Genomic DNA, 22079 nt, shown 5'->3' on the forward strand with positions numbered 1-22079 from the left:
AGGCTCCTCTGCTGTGAGCCTGCTTCTTCCTCTCCCACTCCCCCTGCTTGTGTTCCCTCTCTCGCTGGCTGTCTCTATCTCTGTCAAATAAATAAAAAAAATCTTTAAAAAAAAAAATACTAAAAAAAAAAAGTGTTGAGAAATAATCTTGTCCAGCATGACTGTACCTCTCCTGTCTACCCGCCTTAGTTTTCAGGGCACCCATCTGCTATCTTAAGCCCATTCTCTTGAAATGTCCCTGTGCTATGAAGATGTCCATGGGGCAATAACCATATTTATGTTGCTCTATACTGTATCATATTTTGTCATCATTCAGTTATAAAATTTTTTATAATTAAAAAAAAAGTAAAAGATATACAATGAAGAAAAATCAGATCCACAGCAAGGAAAAAGAAAAAAGAGATCCAGAGATAACACAGATGACAGGATAAAGGATACACATTTTATTTTTTATTTATTTATTTTTTAAGTAGGCTCCAGGCCCAGCTGGAGCCCAACACAGGGTTTGAACTCACAACCCTGAGATCAAGACCTGAGCTGAGATCAAGAATCAGACACTCTACCAAACTAAGCCACCCAGGTGCCCCAACAACACACATTTTAAAGAGAAACTACACTGAAAATTGAAACACAAAAAAAGACTGAGAAAATTAAACAAGAGGATCACTCAGCTGGGTGCAAAAGTCCAAATTTTATGAAAACAAAATCCTACAAATTAAGGCAACAAAATGAACTCAAAGCACAAGACACATGAACAAATTACACCATGGCACATTAAAAACAAGTTGCTTAAGGGGGGCAGTGCAGGCCACTGACTTCCCCACCGCACCCTCCATGGGGCTGCCTTGCAGGCTAGGCACAGCTAAAAAACCAAACAAACAAGCCGTTTAAAAACAGTAATAAAAAGAACCTCTCCAAAGTAGCCAAGAAAGGCCAATAATGTATGCTGGAAACAATGCAAGCCAGAAGACAGTGGAGCAATATCTGTACAGTATTGAAAGATCACTGTCAACCTAGAATCCCATACCTAGGAATACAGCTTTCAAAATAAAGGCAAAATAAAGACCTCTTATAAAAGTGCTGAAAGAGGGGCACCTGGGTAGCTCAGTCGGTTAAGCGTCTGCCTGGGGCTCAGGTCATGATCCCAGGGTCCTGGAATTGAGCCTGCTTCGGGCTCCCTTCTCAGCAGGGAGTCGGCTTCTCCCTCTCCCTCTGCCCCCCACCCCCAACTCATGTTCCCTCCTGCATGCCCTGCTCTCGCTCTCAAATAAATAAATAAATCTTTAAAATAAAATAAAAATGCTGTAAGAATTTATTACCAGCATACCTGCCCTATAAAACCTACATATATGCTTCAATATTTTTTTCATGCTCATATAATCAAATATACAAATAGAGACCTACACAGCCTTTTTTGGCCAATAATACAGACATCCCTCTCAACTTTTTCTTGGATACACATGTCATGATGCATGCACTGCATAAATTATTCAATTAATTCTTCTACAGATGAATATTCTCTTTCTTTCCATATTCTGCCATTAAAAATACCCATATAATCTTGGGATGCTTGGCTGGTTTGGTTGGCGGAGTGTGTGACTCTTGATCTCGGGATTCTGAGTTTGAGCCCCATGTTATAAAGATTACTTAAAAAAAACAAAGTCTTAAAAAAAAATCCATATAATCTTAATATGGGCCAGTTTGTAAAAACAGATTTTGCAAGATTACATTTCAAAAATTATACAACTTACATTTCCACTAATAAGGGAATATACCATTTTCTGAACAGCAACACCATTTTCTCTACCAGCAATAAACATCACTGTTTTTTTACTTTTACCATTTAATAGGCGTATTGTTAGATTTCACTGGTACTTTAATTTGTATTACTTGACCACCAGTGAGTTTGAGTCTGAGTGTCTTTCCATGAGCTTTATGGCCTCCTAGATTTGCTCTTTTATTAACTGCTTCTTTGAATCTTTTGTCTTTTTCTTTTTTACTACTGGGTCCATAATCTCTTCTTGTAAAATTAATCCTCTCTTCTGGATTCAAATAGAATTTCTACACTGCAAATATTTTTTCGAACTTACTACTTAAGTTTTTAATTTTGATGAAATACACACAAATTTATCATCTTAGCCATTTCTAAGCGTACAGTTCAGCAACATTCTGTACATTCACATTGTTGTACAACCAATTTCCAGAACTCTTCATCTTGGAAAACCGAAACTCCACAGCCATTAAATAGGAGCTCTCCATTTAACCTCCCACCGGCCCCTGGCAACCACCATTCTACTTTATCTCTATGAATTTGACTAGTCTGGGGGTCCAAAGAGGTTTTCAGTGGAATTATACAGTATGTCTTTGTGATAATGTATTTCACTTAGCCTAACGTCCTAAAGATTCATCCATTTTGTAAGCATGTCAGAATTTCCTTCCTTTTCCAGGCTGAATAACATTCGGTTGTAGTGTACATAACACATTTTGCTAATTCATTCATCCATTACTGAACATTTGGGTTGCTTCCACCTTTTGGCTATTGTGAATAATGCCGCATGTGAACACAGCCGTACAACTATCTCTTCAAGTCCTTGCTGCTTCTTTTGGGTGCACATCTAGAAGTGAAATTGCTGGATCAGGTGTACATACCTGTCTGACTCAGGTGGTAGAGCAAGCAACTCTTGATCTTGGGGCTGTAAGTCTGAGATCCATGTTGGGTGTGGCAATTACTTAAATAAATAAATAAATAAATAAACTTAAAAAGAAATTGCTGGATCATATGGTAATTATATTTTTAAGTTTTTGAGGAATCACCATACTCTGCATATACATATATACCAGCAGCCATAGTGGCTGCACCATTTTACAATCCCAGTCCAATGCACAAGGGTTCCAATTTCTCTACATCCTCCCCAACCCTTGCTTTTCTGGGGGGGGTTTCTGGTTTTTTGATAATAGCTATCCTAATAGGTGTGAGGTGATCTCACTGTGGTTTTGATTTGCATTCCCCTAATGATTAATAATGTTGAGTATCTTTTCATGTATCCATTAGCCATTTATTTATATACCCTCTTTGGAGAAATGTCTATTCAACTCCTTTGTTTTTTGTTTTTTGTTTTTTAAAGATTTTATTGATTTATTTGACAGAGATAGAGACAGCCAGCGAGAGCGGGAACACAAGCAGGGGGAGTGGGAGAGGAAGAAGCAGGCTCCTAGCAGAGGAGCCTGATGTGGGGCTCGATCCCACAACGCCGGGATCACGCCCTGAGCCAAAGGCAGACGCCTAAACGGTGCCATCCAGGCGCCCCAACTCCTTTGTTTTTTAATTGGGTTGTTCACTTCTTTTTGTTGTTGAGTTTTATGAGTCATTTACATATTCTGGGTATTTAACTCCTTATCAGATATATGATTTGCAATATATTTGCACCCATTCCATAAGTTGCCTTTTCACTCCTGACTGTGCCCTCTGATGCATCGCATTTAATGTGATATAGCCAAATTTATCTATTTATCTTTGTTGCCTGTGCTTTTGGCGTCATATCCAAGGAATCACTGCCAAATCCAATGTCACACATGTTTTCTTCCAAGCGTTTTAGTTCTTATGCTCAGGACTTTCATTCACTGGAGTCAATTTTTCTAGGTGGTGTAAGGTAAGCATCCAACTTCTTATGTTTGCATATGGGTATATAATTTGCCCAATTCCCTTGGTTGAAAAGACTTCCCCCCCCCGAACAGTCTTAACACTCTGGTCAAAAAACATCTGATCATATATATTAAGGTTATTTAGACTCTATGCTATTCCACCAGCTTATGTCTGTCTTAGTACCAATACTGTTAACTTTCTTACAGCATCTTTTAACATTAAAGGCTTTAATTTTTATGAAATCAAACATGTCTCTTATAATAGCTTGAGTTTCTAATCTTAAAATTTCCTAGTCTATATAGCTAAAGCTGTAGAATAACCTTAAATATTTTTTAAACAAGGCTTTAATCCATCTGGGGTTTATCTTAAGACAGGAACCCAATTTTATTTTCTTCCAGATGGGCAGACAGTTGTACCAGCACCACTTACTCCACAATCTACCCCTTACCCACTGAACTGTAATACTATCTTTACCTTTATTACACTTGCACATATTTCTGGATCCTTCATTTTGTTTCACTAATCTACTTATGCCAATACCATATTTAATGTGAATACACAAAATGTAGAGTATTAGGATAACTAAGACATTCCTCCGACACTGCTCCTTCTCAGTTTCCTTGGCTATTCTCTGAATATACTGAAAAACATGATAGTTTTACCTCTTGTCTTCCAATATTAATACTAATTATTTAACCTCATTGTTTTAATGCATTTACTAGAATCTCTAAGGCAATGTTAAATATAAAAATGTTAAAAAAAAAGTGATTTTGAGCATTCAAGTCTGGGTCCTTATTTTAATAGTTTAGCCATTTAGGACACTTGCTATAATTTCCTCCTATTCTTAATTTACTTTGATTTTTTTAATAAGAATTATTTTTTTAAAGTAAGCTCTAAGCCCAACATGGGGACTGAACTCACAACACCAAGATCAAGAGTCATATGCTCTACTGACTGAGCCAGCAAGGTGCCCCTAATTAGAAATGGTCTTTTTTTTTAAATATAGATTTTATTTAATTGAGAGAGAGCGAGCAAGCGACATAAGGAGCAGGGGAGGGGCAGAGAGAGGGAGCAGGGAGCCCAACGTGGGGGCTCGATCCTGGGGCTCCGGGATCATGACCTGAGCAGAAGGCAGATGTTCAACTGACTGCACCACCTAGGCATGCCAGAATTGGTCTTAATGAACTTTATTAAATGTCTTCTCAGCAGCTCCTGATGATTTACTATATTCCTCATTTCATCCACTGATATAATCTATTAACAGATTTGATATGAATGATCCTTGCAATGGTATACCCTATGGGTCAAAATGTACTATTAGTAGTCTGTTGCTTCTTATCTAGTTCTATTGGCTAATATTGTATTTAGAAATTTTGCAAGTGAAATTGACCTTTTGGGGTTACATTTTTATCAGGGAAAAAAGTACATGTACTTCACAGAATACATTCAGTAACTTTGCATCTTCTATACCATAGAAAAGGTTTTATTATTTATTATTATTGTATGTTCTTTATAAATTAAATGAAACTCAGCTGTGAAATTATATGTTATGATGCCTCTCTGCAGGACATATCTTCAATCATCTTTTGACCCTTGAGTGGGAATGGGTCAATTCAAGTTTTTCACTTCTTGGATCAAATTTACTAATTTATATTTTGCTATTAAATCATGCACGCCCTCTCAATTTCAACTTTACATCATAGCATGCATGTAATACTTTCAAGAAAATTTGCATAACATTCCATTAATCTCCCCTATATCCATGTTTCTTTGATGTTTCCTTTCTCATTCCTAATCTCGTGCATTTTTACTTGATTTTTTTTTCTTCTACAAGGGTTTATCTAGTTCATTGGTCTTTGCAAAGAACCAGCTCTGCGATTTATCCTTTCCATTATTCTTGTTCTGTTGTTTCCAATTCCATCAATTACAGTTTTGTCTTTAATTTCCATGTCCTGGGGCACCTGGGTGGCTCAGCCATTAAGCATCTGCCTTCGGCTCAAGTCATGATCCCAGGGTCCTGGGATCAAGCCCCGCATCAGGCTTCCTGCTCTGCGGGAAGCCTGCTTCTCCCTCTCCCACTCCCCCTGCTTGTGTTCCCTCTCTCGCTATCTCTCTCTGCCAAATAAATAAATAAAATCTTTAAAAAAATAATAATAATTTCCATATCCTACTTGGTTTTGATTTTATTTTCTTAATCCCTAAATATGAGTACTAAATTCTCTCTTTTCTTTACTTAATAAAAGTATTTAGTTAGTACGCATTTTCCTCATAATACCAATGTTGGCCAATTAAATGGAAATTTTCTCATTGCTTTCTAGTTTTAATCTCACTTTTGATTTTAAAATGTTTTAAGTCCATCATTAGAAGAATGGATATATATATAAAACGTACATTCACAAATGACTACTACACAACAGTTTAACCACTTGAAATGGATGGATAATTTATCAACAGTGATAGATGTAAAGTACATAATGTTGGACTGGAAAAAAAGGAAGATACAGAATGAAACGTACTGTATGAAACCACTAAAGTAAAAAATTTAAAACCTGCATTACAGCACACTATATCTAGATGTAGACATCCTCTAAAAATGTAGTTGTTGAAGGTTATGTACTCTGTTGTCTCAGAGCAAAGAAATGGGGACTGGGGAAGATTAAGTACTCTCTGTTCTGGTGTCTGGTATTAATTATTTGGTATCCAAACAATTCAATGAGAACTAGTGCATGTAAACAAAAGCTAATAATTTGTATCAAGGCAATTTAGTATTCCTTATAATTAAACATAACACTATCAAAATAGAAGGCCCTTAATATTCTAGTTACCTCGGTTTACTCAATTCACTATTGTAACAAAATCATTCTTTTATTCCTTCTTTTGATAAAGATGTACTGAGAGTAGGATATTTAGACACAATAGGGCAAAGCAACAGGGGTTCGAAGTTCTATCAATTTCTTCTCCAGTGTCTACCAAAAGAAAGAAGGCATGCATGCTTTCACTCTGGTCTGACAATTTGTCCAGGGAAAACAGGTACTAGACATTAGAAAAGACAGACAACACAAAGGCAGTGAAAATAAATGTATATGAAAATGCCTTTTGTTTAGTATATAGATGTAGATCTCACAAACTCTTGAGATTCCTCTAGAAGCTTGTGGTTCACAGTATGGGAATCACTAGGGAACACAAGAAAATTCAAGCTCAGCATGGAAATGAAGGCTTTCAACAACTGACCTCAATTTGTCCTTGCCTTTGCAATCTTTTATATGGCAACCTTTTCCTCTCTCTACCCTAACTAGACTTATTTGAAATCATCTCAGCCTTATGTTGATGGCAATAACTCCACCTAAAAAATGTTCCTGGTTGAATTCATGCTCTACGAAGTACAGCTCAATTGCCCATCTGCAGATACAAACCTGCTTCTGAAGATATTACTTTTAAGCAGGGGCAAGGAGGAATACCTTGGCAGTACAATCAAGTTTCATGCCTAAAATTCTGGCCTTGCCATCCAAATAACAGAAGAGCACACATTCAAATTTTAGGAAAAGCACAAGGACCTGTGTTATTAATATTTGTTACACATCAGGACATAGTTGGTGACCCAATAAGAACATTTTAATATTGAGAAACCGTCTGCATTCCATCATCCTAGTCTATTTCAAAAGGTAAAGCTATTTATAGAGAGTCAGATTCTGGGGCGCCTGGGTGGCACAGCAGTTAAGCGTCTGCCTTCGGCTCAGAGCGTGATCCCAGCGTTATGATCGAGCTCCACATCAGGCTCCTCCACTATGAGCCTGCTTCTTCCTCTCCCACTCCCCCTGCTTGTGTTCCCTCTCTTGCTGGCTGTCTCTATCTCTGTCGAATAAATAAATAAATATTTAAAAAAATAGATTCTAGCAACCATGAGAAAAAATTTATGTCAGAAAAACTGGTAAATAATTTAATAGTTATAGAGAAGATTGATATGAATCCAGAAAGTCCCTACTAGCAGGTGGCAGAAATGTTCTTATTTTTAACAAAAATCTGGATAAAGGCAAAGAAGACAGGCTTGTGAAATCTAGTTATAAAATTATAAAAATTAAGTTTTTTAGGGGTGCCTGGCTGGCTCAGTAGGTAGAGTATCTGACTCTTGATCTCAGGGTCATACGTTCGAGCCCCAGAGTTTACTCAAAAAAAAAAAAGATAAAGCCTAAAAAAATAAATTTTTTAATGTAATTTGTAGATGTTTTTTATAGGTGATGGAGAGTAAAGAATACATTTATGATGTACAGAATTGTTGAATCACTACACTGTACGCCTGAAACTAATACACCATTATATGTTAACTATACTGAAAGAAAAATTAAAAACAATAAAAAATTAAGTTGAAAATCATAGGTTTTTTTTTTAAGATTTCATTTATTCATTTGAGAGAGAGCACAAGTAGTGGGGAGAGGATGAGGGAGAGGGAGAAGCAGGCTCCCCGCTGAGCAAGGAGCCTGAAGTGGGGCTGGATCCCAAGACCTGGAGATCATGACCTGAGCCGAAGGTAGAAGTTTAACCATCTGAGCCACCCAGGTGCTCCCGAAAGTAATAGTTTTTAAAGAAAAAATAAACTATTTGAAAAAATAAGCTAAAATTAACAAAGATAGTCATAACATATTCTGTATTAGGGTTCATAGAATCTACTGTCTAAAGTGACACTAAAAAAAGGGGGTTCAGGTATTTAGAATACAGACTCTAGGAGATGTATGGAACAACAGTGCAATTCTTACTAATCAATAGGTTTCAGAATAAAAACAGTAATCGGTCTTATCGTATTCATAAACTAGATTATATCTGGAATATTTTATTTATGAAGAATACTAAAAGCTACAGAGTAAGAATACCTTCCAAAGAAATCCTTAAAAATAAATAATATGAAAACTATCTTATAAGAAACACTGTGGCTAAGAGTAGTTTCTGGAGCAAGGATACTTGGATTCAAATCCAAGTTCCACTACGTTCTAGGTTTGTGACCAGGGTTAAGTTATTTCTCTGTGCCTCAATTCCCTCATCTATAAAACTGAGATAACCATAAATATCTACCTCATGGAGTTCTGGAGTATATATAAAGTACATATAAAGTGCTGTGGGGCACCTGGGTGGCACAATCTGTTAGGCGTCTGGCTCTTGGTTTCGGCTCAGGTCATGATCTCATGGGTCTTGAGATCTAGCTGCCTCGGGCTCTGCACTCAGTAGGGAGTCTGCTTGAAGATTCCCTCTCTCAGCCCCTCCCCTGACTCAAGAGCGGTTGTGCACACATTCTCTCTCTCAAATAAATAAATCTTAAATAAATACATATAAAGTGCTTTGAACAGAGTGAGATAGTAAACAATAAAATATTAACTACTATGTGAAATAATTCAAGTATGGACATTTGGACAGAAGACAAAGGTTGGCATTTAAATTATTTGGACATAATGATCCTTTAAGTATGAGGAATCCCTTCTTTTTTATGAACTGGAGAAAGTTAGCAATAGCAAACCCAATCAATGGTGAAGATTTTCAACGATTAGAGCTCGGAAGTAGGTGGAAAAACTCAACTCCCCTTCACTTGATAGGACAATTCTGAGGCAGTTCTACAAAAATCTCCACAAGATTAACCCGCCCAACACACACCAGATTCAATTCATTGGCTTCTTCCCCCTTCCCTCTTTACCCACTCTTTCATTACTGCTTCCAGCATCGCATCTCACCTGCACCCATCTCACTTTGTTTTTTTTTTTAATTTAAGTAAGCTCTACTGTCCAACATGGGGCTCAAACTCATGACCCCAAGATCAAGGTTCACATGTTCTACCAACTGAGCCAGCCAGGCACCCCTGCGCCGATGTTTTATCTAAAGGCCTACTTTCAATATAGCACTTCAGAGAATCTACAAGGACCACAAAAGTAATGCTATGGACATCTAGCTTAACCTAAAGCTGCCCAAGGAATCTCCTGGTCTCAGTCTTCTCCCAATTACAGCTCATTCTGCATTCATGTGGAATACATACCTCTTTTGGAGGAAGAGATTTCTATGGAATACATACAAACACCTTTAATGAATGAAGTCTTTCATAGTTTGTCTTTTTCATCTCCTATTAATAACTTACATAACCCATAACTTACTATCAGCCAAATTTTTCCACTGATCCTTTCTTAAATATAACTTGTATCTTTCCAGGAACCCAATTATCTTTGTATTTTAGAAATGTCCTACAATATTCCCCTGTTGAAAACCTTTCAAAGCTCACTCATCTCAAACACCATCTCCACGGAAGACTCAATCAGAAGTACTATCTCCCTCACCTAGATTGCTGGTTATCATATGCATAAGGCACTTACAATAGTAGTGAAAAAAAAATATCCTACTTGACTGGAAGTTTGACTATAAGTTCTTTGAAGGCAGAAACCACATTTCACTCTTTTTATTTTCCAAAGGGCTTTCCCTGGTAAACTAACAGATATTTACTTACTTAGCCTTCTAAAATAACTTAGATACATGCACAATTTTTAAAATATTAGTTCTCAGAGACCCTGGCTGGCTCAGTCAGTAGAGCATGGGACTTGATCTCAGAGTCATGAGTTCAAGCTCTGTGATGGACATAGAGCTCACTTTAAAAACATAATAATAATAAAAATAAAAGTTCTCTTAATATATATACTATATACATACATATACTATACTATACAAAATTCATGCTCCTTTTTATAGATGATTATACCACTGTACTTATCTTGGATTCTTTGTAGCTATCCTATTTATCAAAATGCTCTTGCCATCACATGCAGACTTGGAAAAAAAAAGTTTAAAACTACACTAAAGGAGGAGTTGTTACTGGGGCACCTGTCAAGCTCAGTAGGAGGAGCATGTTACTTTTGATCTGGGGGTTGTGAATTCAAGCACCATGTTCGCTGTAGAGATTACTTAAATAATTAAAACTTAAAAAAAAAAAAGCTGTTACTACTTTCTTTTTAAAAGACGTCCATATTTCACATTTCTCACCAAAAATCTTTCATCATGTATGTACTTCATTTTCTTGCAAAGTCCAGTCTTATTTTATAATTCAGTGCTCTAATATCTATCTGAATTCCAATTTTTATCAAAGGTTATCTCAGCAAGATTATTTCAGACTTTAAGGAAATCCTGATCCTTACACAATTCTGAAATGCTTCTGTCATGGTTAAAGACTTTACTTCTTGGCATTCCTAATTTAGAGACCTGGCATAAGATTCAACTAAGATTGCACATGTGAGAGGTCATTGAAAATTCTAACAGCAACACATAAAAATTAAAAATTATGTCCTTAACTCAGAATTTCAAATATTTAAAATAAACTACTACAATCTAATGCCATTAAACTGCGCTATTATTTGGTTATTGGTAGTTTATGAAAAACAAAAAAAGTGAAAGTTGACAATAAACAAGATCAAAAATAAGATCCAATCTTAAGTAGGCTATCCCTCTTGCATACAGCAAGACATTCCTGGAATGTTTTTCATATGGTCCTTTTCTTCTAATTCTACCAAAGTAAATGAAATAACACAAACTGACCAGCATAATGTAACTATTACTATTTTCTTTTAATATTAGCATCGTCTATCAATAAGATTTCTACTTTTCCCTTTATTTATATTAATATCATGAATTCATTAATAATATTTGTACTAGGTGCAAGTCAAATAGCTTATTATCTGATTTGGTCGGACCTTCCCAAATGATAAAATCCTCTCAACTAGAAATGGATCGAAGGCAGCCTCGTTATTTTTTAAACAGGTTTTTCTTAAGGAAAAATAATCTAACTAAACTTAAAAAGTTATATAATTCTACACATCTATTAAGCAAGAAATCTAGAACTCCTGTGGTAAAATTCATTCTCAGTTTAAAGCCTATGCATGCTCCTGCTAGGATTTTATCCTCTGGCCCAATTTTCCAGGCCTAACACTAATTATGGGAATGTAAACCTTAATAATGTTTAAGTTGAGTGCAAAACACCTAGAAGATTCTCAAACAACAGTTCAATCCGCACCCTGTAAACATCCAAATGAACATTTCGTACTTAGTAAATATATATGAGTAAATGTCTGGGAAACTACACACTATGGAAATTCGACACAAACAAAAGCTGCAGATGGACAGACTGTATGGGATAACCTCTGAAACAACAGGGATCAAATATTGGTCGAAGAAAAATTCCAGGGACGATGACACCCTCGATTTTCCCATTAATAACAATGAATAACGGGGCTTTGGGGCTGCATGAAGAGGTCCGATCACCCTAACTGCGCGGCAAAGCGAAACCAGGACCTAGGAGCCAGCGCGCTGCGGGGCTTTCGATCGTCTGCGCCCCCCGTGGGGGCCTGGCAAACCGGAGGGGACACCGTGGAAAGGAGCAGGGCCCCTCTCAGGGATTCGCTTCACCCCTCTAACCTCCCGCTTCCCAGCGGAGCGCCCCCTGGGGACCCTTCCTCAAATCTGCGACTGACTTGCGTCCTTCGTCGATCCCCGCGGCGGCGGCCACCAGATCATTCCTGTTATGCGGAGCAGAGAGACCTAGGCCTTCATCTCGCCCGCGCCCCCACCACCACCCTAGACCAAGAAAAGGAGGCCACTGCAGCGGCTGCAGCTCCAGAGCGCGGGAGCGAGAACCAAGACCAAACCCTGGCGGCAGGCGAAGCGCCCTTCGGCCCCGCGCCCCTCCCAGGAGCGCCGCGCTCACCTCCACGGCCTTTCCCGCGGGCCCCGCCAGCGCGGCCAACGGTGGCCTGCGGCCGCACCTCCACAAAATCCTCTTTCACTCTCCGGGATTCGGAGAAGGGAGGCGTCGCATCAGGAGGGCCGGGAAACAGCTCCGCAGCGCTGCCCGCGGGGTCCCCGCCTCCCGCACTGGCCACTTCCCGCAGCAGCCGCAGCTCCTTCCGGTGTCTCCGCGGACGCCGCAGGCGCCTGGAGCGTCGCGGGAGGGCGGGAAGGGGCGGAGCTGCCAAGATAACCTACCCCGCCCCTGGGGCGTGGCCGCGGTGGCTAGGCCCAGGTGCGGAGACCCCGGGCTGCCCTCACCCCTGAGATTTACAGATAAGCCCCGGTGCTGGCACAAGTACTTGCAGAGCAGTTTTAGGCTCCGGGCTCTTGTTTTTACACAGGTTCTCCCCGTCTTCTGCATTCACACTATAAGACCTTTAGCAGGTCTTGTCTCAATGCATTAGAGAACTTGGTTAAGGCTGGCCACTGAAGGGCCTCAGGTCTCCGACCTTATGCAAAGAAATGTTAGACAACCTAATTCAACGCTGTTTTCTCTCTTCTGCTCTTTCTTCTCCAAACTTCTTAGGTCTTAGATTCTCTGAAAGTAATTGTGTTTCCTTTTCCATATCTGCAAGAGAGAAATTCATCTCTCCTGTTTTTCCCTAGGCCAAAATCAAGATCACATGAAATATTTATTGAAACCTTAGCATCAGCTTTGTGCCTAGAGCCCTGAAAGAAACCTGCCTTCTGTTTTATGTAACTTAAAATCTGTTCAACTGATTGTTACGCAAAGAATAAAAACAGTTAAATAAATGAAAATTGTTAAAATTGACAGTTCAATCTATCCGGTTATCTCTAACTTTGTAGTCTCCAAAATGGGAGCGTGTAGCCAAGTACTATGCAAGATGCTCAGTCTCCGTCAGAATCAAGTAGAAAATATGGGAGCTTCTACTTCTATTTTTGTGATAAAAGTGGGAAAAAATGAACTTTTGCTAGCTATATAGGGATTGACACCAATACCTCAGTTTGCACCCCCAATGGTCACCTACCTGAGTTTACAGAGAGAGAATGGAGGTTTCACAATTTGGAGGATGCCTATGGCACTACCACTCCTCTCTTTTTTTTTTTTTCCAGCATATTTCAAAATATTGCAGTTTACATACTACAGGATGTCAGCAATGTGGTTAATTTTTATTTTTAAAAATCAAATATCTACATGTTTTAAATATTATTCCTTTGTTAAGAGATAAGAGTGATCATAAAAAACATTTGTTCTCTGATGTCTTGTTATCTTATCAGACTTAAAGGAGAGTTGTATAGAGTCATTTGAAAAAAGACAGTGTTTGGGGCACCTGGGTAGCTCAGTTAAGCGTCTGCCTCCGGCTCAGGGCGTGATCCCGGCGTTCCGGGATCTAGTCCCACACTGGGCTCCTCCGCTGGGAGCCTGCTTCTTCCTCTCCCACTCCCCTGCTGTGTTCCCTCTCTCGCTGGCTGTTTCTCTGTCATATAAATAAAAAAATCTTTAGAAAAAAGACAGTGTTTTAAATTTTCTAACATTTGCTATGATAGCAAGAGGCTCTCATCAATACGCTAGTTGCAAAATGTCTTAAATGTGTACATTTAATATTTAATCAAAGTAAAAATGATGGAGGAGAAGACATGAAAGAAAGGAAGAAGAAAAGAAATAGGGATAGGAAGACGAAGGAAGGAAGACAATTGAGTGATCATATCAAAACAAATACCTTCTCATTTTTGCACTTGAGTAATGGCAAGTGAAAATGGCACTAAATGTACAGTTGATGTTCATATACCTGAGACTGAATTAGCCTTTGCAAATGCTATTCCCCTAGTCAGACATACTACTATCAGATACTCAAAACTTCTATCCCTCATTCATCTTGGCTAATTCCAGCCCTGATATTACTTGTTTAAAGATTTTATTATTATGTTTTTCTTTTTTAGAGAGAGTGATAAGAGAACATGAGTGGGGGAAAGGCAGAGGGCGAGAGAGAATCTCAAGCCGACTCTTTGACTTTTCACTGAGCGCAGAGCCCAACATGGGGCGGGATCTCACAACCACGAGATCACAACCTCAGCTGAAATCAAGAGTCAGTCGCTTAACCAACTGAGCCACCCAGGAGCCCCTGGATATTCCTTGTTTAAAGCAACACTCTTCACCCCGTTATTTCTCATTTCCAAATCCTGTTTGTTTCCTTCAGAGAATTTATTATAAATTTAATTATGTTTGTGTATATTTAATTTTTGCCTATATCCTTGGAACTGTGAGAGCACTCAGTGAGAGCAGTGAGTATTTCTGTCTTGCCCACATTATTCTCATAGTTTAGCATTAAAAGACTCAAATATTTGTTGATTCTCAACTGGGGGTGGTGGGTATTTGCCTCATGGTGGATATGTAGTAATATTACTAGGAGGACTGCAAGAAGAGAAATTAGCTACATTCCTTTGCATTAACATGACACAAGAGTCCAAAACATCATTAGTGCCAGTATTGAGAAACCCTGATTTAAACTGAGGCTTTATAATATGTTTTTGGTTATAAGTGACAGAAACTCAATTAAACTGTTGTTCCCACCGTGATGAACAAGATGGATTTGGTAGGAGGCAGGAAGAAACCAATTTTATTGTTTCTCATTATTGTCTCTGAAAATCTCTGAAGATCCCTCTCTGTTCCTAGAATAAAACCTTAGGTAAAGCCTTTAGCTTTTTCAGTCACTCCCAAGTAATTAAGAAGTCCTCCAGTCATGTTCTAATAATAAACAAATGGTCTTTTCTCCCTGGTATTAAAAAATCCTGTGCAGTGAAATGTCAAAAATCCCCAAACCATACAGGTAAAAAATTATCTGCCATTCCCTCCCTACTCTTTCCCCTGACTGCCTTTTCATTTTGGGCACCTCCTGGATTGAAGAAGACAGGGACAGAAAGGATCTTTCCTGACTACAACAGTTTTAGCTGGGTGTCATTGCCCTCTGGGTATAGCTGAGGTCTGAGGCTGATCTTTCTCTCCTGGAATCATCACTCAGCTAAGTCTCTTGACTCAGCAGTATATCTTCTGGTGTACCTTATGACATATGCCTCAGTCCTCTGGTTTCCAGGGATCCATCCAAAGGTTAGGATCATCTCACCCATGCAGACAGTCCTATTGGGCAGCCTCTCTCAAGATGATCCAATCCAGCTCTCTTACATGGGTTCCTCATTTGGTCCACAAAAAGCACATGTATCTTTCACAGAAGTGTGGGCTGTTCCCAATCAGCCCGTGTACATCTTTTGCTTGGAGGCAGTCTTAGCCAATTGACTTAGGACTTTTCAAATAAGAATCAGTTTCTGAGTCTTGTCTGTCTCATATGCCAAAGACCACTTCTCAAGTGGTCCTCTTAAAGCCCTTCAGACATGGCTTGAGATGAGGAGAAAGCATCTACCTCTATACCCCCGTTATACACCTTGATTTGGATGGAAAGGTACTTGGCATTGACTTTTGAGGCCTCTGCCAAGAAAATCCATTTTGATCTATTCACAAATAGGGTAACTGACACCTTGGACTGACTAATTCTTTGTTATGGGGTATGGTTCTGGTGCATGATAGGAGGTCTAGCAACATCTGTAGTATCCACTAGATGCCAATAGCACCTCCTCCCATTGGTGACAAAATCATCCCCATTCGAGAATTACTGCTTTAGTTTAATAGGATTCCCCATGATCTCTTCATCAGTCATTTCTTGAATTTGCCATCTTGCAGTTTTCTCCAAGAACAGAATTCCTAGTTTAAAAAAATCCCAAATAATGGGTTTATTGACTTCACCTTAGTTAAGTGCTGCTCAGAAGCATTCAGCCAGAGATCCAGGGCCATGGAAGAACAACGCAGCTCCAAGGACAATTAATGTGGATGGATGGAATGGAAGTTTCCAAGACAGAAAATAAGGGCCCAGGTCAACCCAATATTATAAAACAAAACAAAACAAAACAAAAACTGATACTGGCTTAAAGGTTAAGTAAAAAGATTTCTGATGGGCTAGTGGAGGAAGGGTTTTTTAGACAGAGGGAAGAACAGAAGCAAAGAGATATCAGCAAGAGATAGTATGCCAGATATGGGAACCTACAAGGGATTAGTATTACTAGAGCAGAGTTTGAGGGCAAAGAGTCAGGGAACAGGCTAGAGAGAGAAGGCAGATCAAGAGTGATTTTGTCTGCTAAATAAAGTTTTTCCTCTACAGATCCATGAAGAACTTTAAGAAAGGAAGCAACATAATGAGATTTATATATTGGATCACTTGGGTAGCTGTGAATGGCATAGATGGAGGCAGATTATTGTAAAATACAGACAATGGAGGCTAAGGACCTAGCAGTGGAGATGGCTGTGAGAGCTCCTTAGCAGATAAAGTCAATAGATGTTCAACTGATTCCGTGGGGAATGGAACCTCTTCTGTACAGATCCTCTTCATTCTTGCATAGATTATTTTGATAGCTCCATGTCTTTCTGACTCTAGTCTCTAATCTAATGCCATTATTCTGAACACAACTCTTTCTAAAACATAAATCCAATCGCATAACACTTTGATGATTCCTTGTTGGCCCAGACTTTTTTTCTCATCAAGGGCCTAGGATGAGATAAGCAAGGTGCGTAGGGTATAGTATCTAAGGACCTTGCATGTGCCTGAAACAGAGCATCTGTGTACTCTAGCCACCTTGCTTCCATCATCCTAGATCCTTCATGGAGTCAGTTCCATCCAGATCTACTCCTCTTACCTCATCTTTTCTTAAACCCAATCAAACATGCAGTCCTCAAGCCATCTAGGATAGTGTTTTGTTTTGTTTTGTTTTGTTTTTTAAGTAGGCTCGATGCCCAAGGTGGGGCTTGATTTTGGGACCCTGAGATCAAGACCTGAGCTGAGATCAAGAGTTGGATGCCTAGGGCGCCTGGGTGGCTCAGTTGGTTAAGTGTCTGCCTTTGGCCGGGGGTCATGATCGAGTTCCGCGTTGGGCTTCCTGCTCAGCAGGGAGCCTGCTTCTCCCTCTCCCTCTGCCTGCTGCTGCCCCTGCTTGTGCTCTCTCTCTCTGTCAATTAAGTGAATAAAATCTTAAAAAAAAAATTGAATTCCACTTGGGGTGCCTGGGTGGATCAGTCAGTTGAACGTCTGACTCTTGATTTCGGCTCAGGTCATGATCACAGGGTCATGGGATTGAGCCCCATGATGGGCTCCGTGCTGGGCATGGAGCCTGCTTAAGATTCTCTCTCCCCTTCAGCCCTTCCCCCCACACTCATACTCTCTCTCTCTTTCTTAAATAAATAAATAAATAAATAAATAAATCTTAAAAAAAAATAGAAATAAACTGCGCTCATCCTGCAAGGGTCACCTCCTAGGAGAAGCCATCTTCAACTTCTCCAGGCTGTTTGGACCCTTCTTTTTATGGAATATTCTTTAGTAATATTATACCACTAATTATAAATTGCACATTATAATGTCATTATTATACATTGCAATGATTTGTTCACTTTTCCATCTCCTGAACCAACCTGTGGGCAGGGATTTTTCTTACTTATCCTAGTGCATCTGTCATTCAGCACAGTACATGGAACAATGTAGAAAACGGATGAATCAATAATCACGCTATTGAAGATGAGTGACTATGGAAATATGAAAGAAACATAAAATATATTTTCTAACCTGGGGAGATAGCAATTTTCTTATATTTTTCAAAATGTTCATTATTTAAATATATAGATAACAGATATAACTCTTTTAATTTTATTAATTTTAAAAATAGATGGTTTTCTAGACTTTTGAAGTAGTATAAAGTTTCTAAATGTGCAAAATAGGAACTCTTCTTTCCATGTGGTTTAATTTTAATTTTACTGTTCTTGTCTTAAAGTAACTTTGGAATAAACTTATTTACCTAAGCTCTTACTAGAGAAACATTTGTGTTGCCTACTGATTATTTTACATGTTGATGTAAATACCTCCTAATAGAATACATGCTTCTTATTAGAGCAGCATGGCATTTTGACAACTACTGAGGTATTCCCGGGAGATCATGCTCTAAATTATCCTCTGGCATCAGATCTTTAGCTTTTACCATTTTCCTAATCTCTTTAATCCTCAATGTTTTTGATCTAAGAAATGGCAATAATTAATTTTTTAAGGGTAAAAACTTTGTTGAGATGTCATTCACACATTTAAAGTATACAGTTCAATAGTTTTTAGTATATTCACAGATTTACACAATCAGCACAATCTAAATTTAGAACATTTCACTGCCAGAGGCACCTGGATGGCTCAGTCAGTTAAGTGCTGGACTCTTGATTTCAGCTCGGGGTCATGATATCAAGCCTTGAGTTGGGCTCTGTGCTGCGTGTAGAGTCTGCTTGTCCTTCTCTCTCTGCTCCTCCCACCTCCCCCTTCTCAAATAAATAAATAAATAGACAAAATATTTAAAAAACAAAACAAAAAGCAGTCCCATACCCTTTAACAGCAACCTCCATTTTCCCACAATCCTTCTAGCCCTAGGCAACCACTATCTACTTTCTGTCTCTATAGATTTCCCTATATTGGACATTTCATATAAAGAGAACCATATTATATATATAATATATATGTATGTATTATATATATATATCTTTTATGATGGGCTTCTTAGCATGTTTTCATACTGTAGCATGTACACCATTCCTTTTTTACAGTCAAATAATATTCCATTATGTGGACATACTACATTTTATTTATCCATTTATTAATTGGTGGATATTTGGGTTGTTTTCACTTTTTAGGTATTATGAATAATGTTGCTATGCACATTCATGTACAAGTTTTATGTGAATGTATCTTGTACTTTCTTTTGTGTATTATCTAGGGATGGAATTGCTGGGTCACATGGTATCACTATGTTTAATATTTTGAGGAACTGAATCTGTAATATTTGGATGTATATAGTCACATTCTAAATTAGCATCTGGAACCATAGTCTGAGTTCTAAATGCCTTGGTTGACTGAGTTCTGACTTGTGGAGCAGTCTGCCAAACACTTCTAGATGGGTAATGAGAGCAAAGATATAATGGCCAATATATCCTTTGGCATTATACAGATTTAAAAGGAGGCCCTGAGTTATTTCTGGGGACTCTGACAGCTTTTAGCAGTTAATGAAAAAAATAACTGCATATATGAATTACCTAAAAGAATTAATCTATTTAGGTGATGTACTTGTTTTAAACTAAAATGCTTGACTTTGGTCAGGCTTAATGTTTTCACTTGATAAGTGCTGTTACCACCAATAGTTCATGAAATTCACTGGCCATATATTAATGTGTCAGCTAGAGTGAGCAGTGATCCTAAATTTCCTAAATGAAATGTCAGATATACTCAGTGCATTATATCTGAATTGGGTGCTTTCTGCAAGTGACTCATTCCTAAATGCTGGCTCTTTTCTTACGGGGCCCTTTTGTGGGTTCCTCAATGACTGCCCCTCTTGCTGGGGACCTCTCACTGTATTATTTGCTAACATTGGGGGCAATAATCTGTTGCTAACCATTTGGATAGTCCACTTAGCTCCTGGTTCAAAGATACAGCCTGTTAAGGTCATTCAAGCCTGGCTGACTTCTGAGGCATTCACATGGCCCCCAGGATAATTTTCCTTGCAAAATTGCAAGTACAGGCCACTTCCACTGCAGCCCTCTCTCTGTTCTGCCATCCAAGACCTCTTTGGATAGTCTACTGTCTTTAGCCTTTTCAGGTGACATAAACTACAGGGCACAGAAGTCAAATGGTCTGATTTTGGGATGCGTGGGTGGCTCAGTCGGTTAAGTGTCTGCCTTCGGCTCAGGTCATGATCCCAGGGTCCTGGGATCAAGTCCCCGCATTGGGCTCTCTGCTCAGCCAGGAACCTGCTTCTCCTTCTCCCTCTGCTGGCAGCTCTGCCTACTTGTGCCATCTCTTTCTCTGTCAAATAAATAAATAAAATCTTTTTAAAAAATTGTCTGAGTTTTTATGAGTTCTTTCACTTGGCTTGAGGTGGGGGTAGGATAGGATATGCACTCTCCTCTCCCTACTCTTGGGGAAGAGGGAGAAAAACACACAGCACTCCAGAAAACTGTTTCTTTGGCATTTTCATTTTTCAGTCTTCTTTGATCAATTCTGCCATATCTTTCCCTGGAGGTATGTGAGGACTGAAGATTGCTAAAGGGGCGTCTTATTATTCCTAGCATGCCCTGTGTGGTTGGTCTAGCATCCTTTTTTAAGAATATTTAGGACACTTGGCTTCTACTTCTCTTTTTTTCCTAAGATTTTATTTATTTGAGAGAGAGAGAAAGTGAGAGAAAGAGAGAGCACAAGTGAGGGGGGAGGGGCAAAGGGAGAGAGAGAAGCAGACTCCCCACGGAGCAGGGAGCTGGATGCAGGCCAGATCACAGGACCCTGAGATCATGACCTGAGCCGAGAGCAGATTCTTGACCGACTGAGCCACCCAAGCACCCGGCATCTATTTCTTTTAGCTTTGGAGCTTCTGCCAAAGTACATGGAAAAGTCCCACTGAATATGACCTACATCTTAGAAATTTGTGCTAGGATTGTTCTAAGTTCTTAACCATTTTTTGGTAACTTAGACCCCTTTGACATTCTGGTAAATGGTAAATTAGGGACCACCTCCTCACATAACATTTCTATGTGCATAAAACAAAATCTATATAGGATTACAAAGGAAACCAATAATATAGCAATAAAGTTTTATCCTCAGATCCCATGGAGTTACTTCTCAAGTTAAAGATTTACATAAGAATCTTAGTACTTTACAAGAACTATTACATTTATCTTCTTAACACCGCAATGAGGAAACTGAGGCATAATGAGGTTAATTAGTTGGCCTAAGACCACACACCTAGTAAGAGGCAGAGAAAGGATTTGAACTTGGGCAGTCTAAAACTACAGCGTTGGTTAGAGCTAAGATGGCGGAGGAGTAGGGGACCCCTTTGTCAGCCGGTTCCCCGAGTCGAGCTGGATAGGTACCAGACCAGCCTGAACATCCACCGAAATCAGCCTGAGACACAGGAAGATACATCTGGATCTCTACAAATGAACATTTCCAGTGCTGAGTATTGAGGTACGAAGCGGGAAGCCATGAAACGGCACACAGATATTGGAAGATAAACGCAAGGGGGAGGGAGCCGCTATGTTCGGGTGCCGGGAAGCGGTAGCCACCTACACGGGGGAGTGGGCAGACTCGCTGACTTGCACCCGCGAGAGAGCAGACTGAGTCCATGAGCCGGGGAACGCCCGTGACCAGACTGAAACGAGCTCCGGCACGCTCACTGGAACCAGACTGAGACCGGGACCTCCGGGAGCGCGCGCGGGTGGCTGGCGGCTGGCGGTATTAGAAACACAAAGGACAGAGACTTGCGGGCCCTGGAAGTGAGGGCTGGAAAGCCGGGTGTGGGGCGCACATCCCGGGACACTGCAGGGTTGAGCTGCACCAACAGAAACAGAGTTAAAGTGGCCAGAACATCAGTGGAGAACGGTCTGCGATTCCTCTGTTCTGAGACAGAGGCTGAGATTCGGCTACTGCTGCTCTCTCAGAAGAGGCACAGCAAACCACCAGGGANTACTGCTGCTCTCTCAGAAGAGACACAGCAAACCACCAGGGAAAGCCGCCAGAGAACAAAAGCCTGGAAATACGGGCTCACAGTGTGCCCATCC

General features: G+C 39.5%; 1 protein-coding gene across 3 annotated transcripts in view; it reads right to left on the reverse strand.

The window, feature by feature from the left end:
- The window catches only part of USP33 (ubiquitin specific peptidase 33), a 55918-nt gene extending 43417 nt beyond the window's left edge, over nt 1-12501 (reverse strand). For 2 of the 3 annotated variants that reach the window (XM_011228795.3, XM_011228794.3), the window contains exon 1: nt 12363-12499. The gene's annotated coding sequence lies outside the window, so the exon portion shown is untranslated. Of the gene's footprint in view, nt 1-2649; nt 2730-12362 lie in introns of all 3 variants that reach the window. The other variant, XM_034653721.1, reaches the window with a different exon arrangement.
- Nucleotides 12502-22079: the final 9578 nt, after the last annotated feature.

Source organism: Ailuropoda melanoleuca, chromosome 2 (assembly GCF_002007445.2).
Source record: "Ailuropoda melanoleuca isolate Jingjing chromosome 2, ASM200744v2, whole genome shotgun sequence".
NCBI lineage: Eukaryota > Metazoa > Chordata > Mammalia > Carnivora > Ursidae > Ailuropoda > Ailuropoda melanoleuca.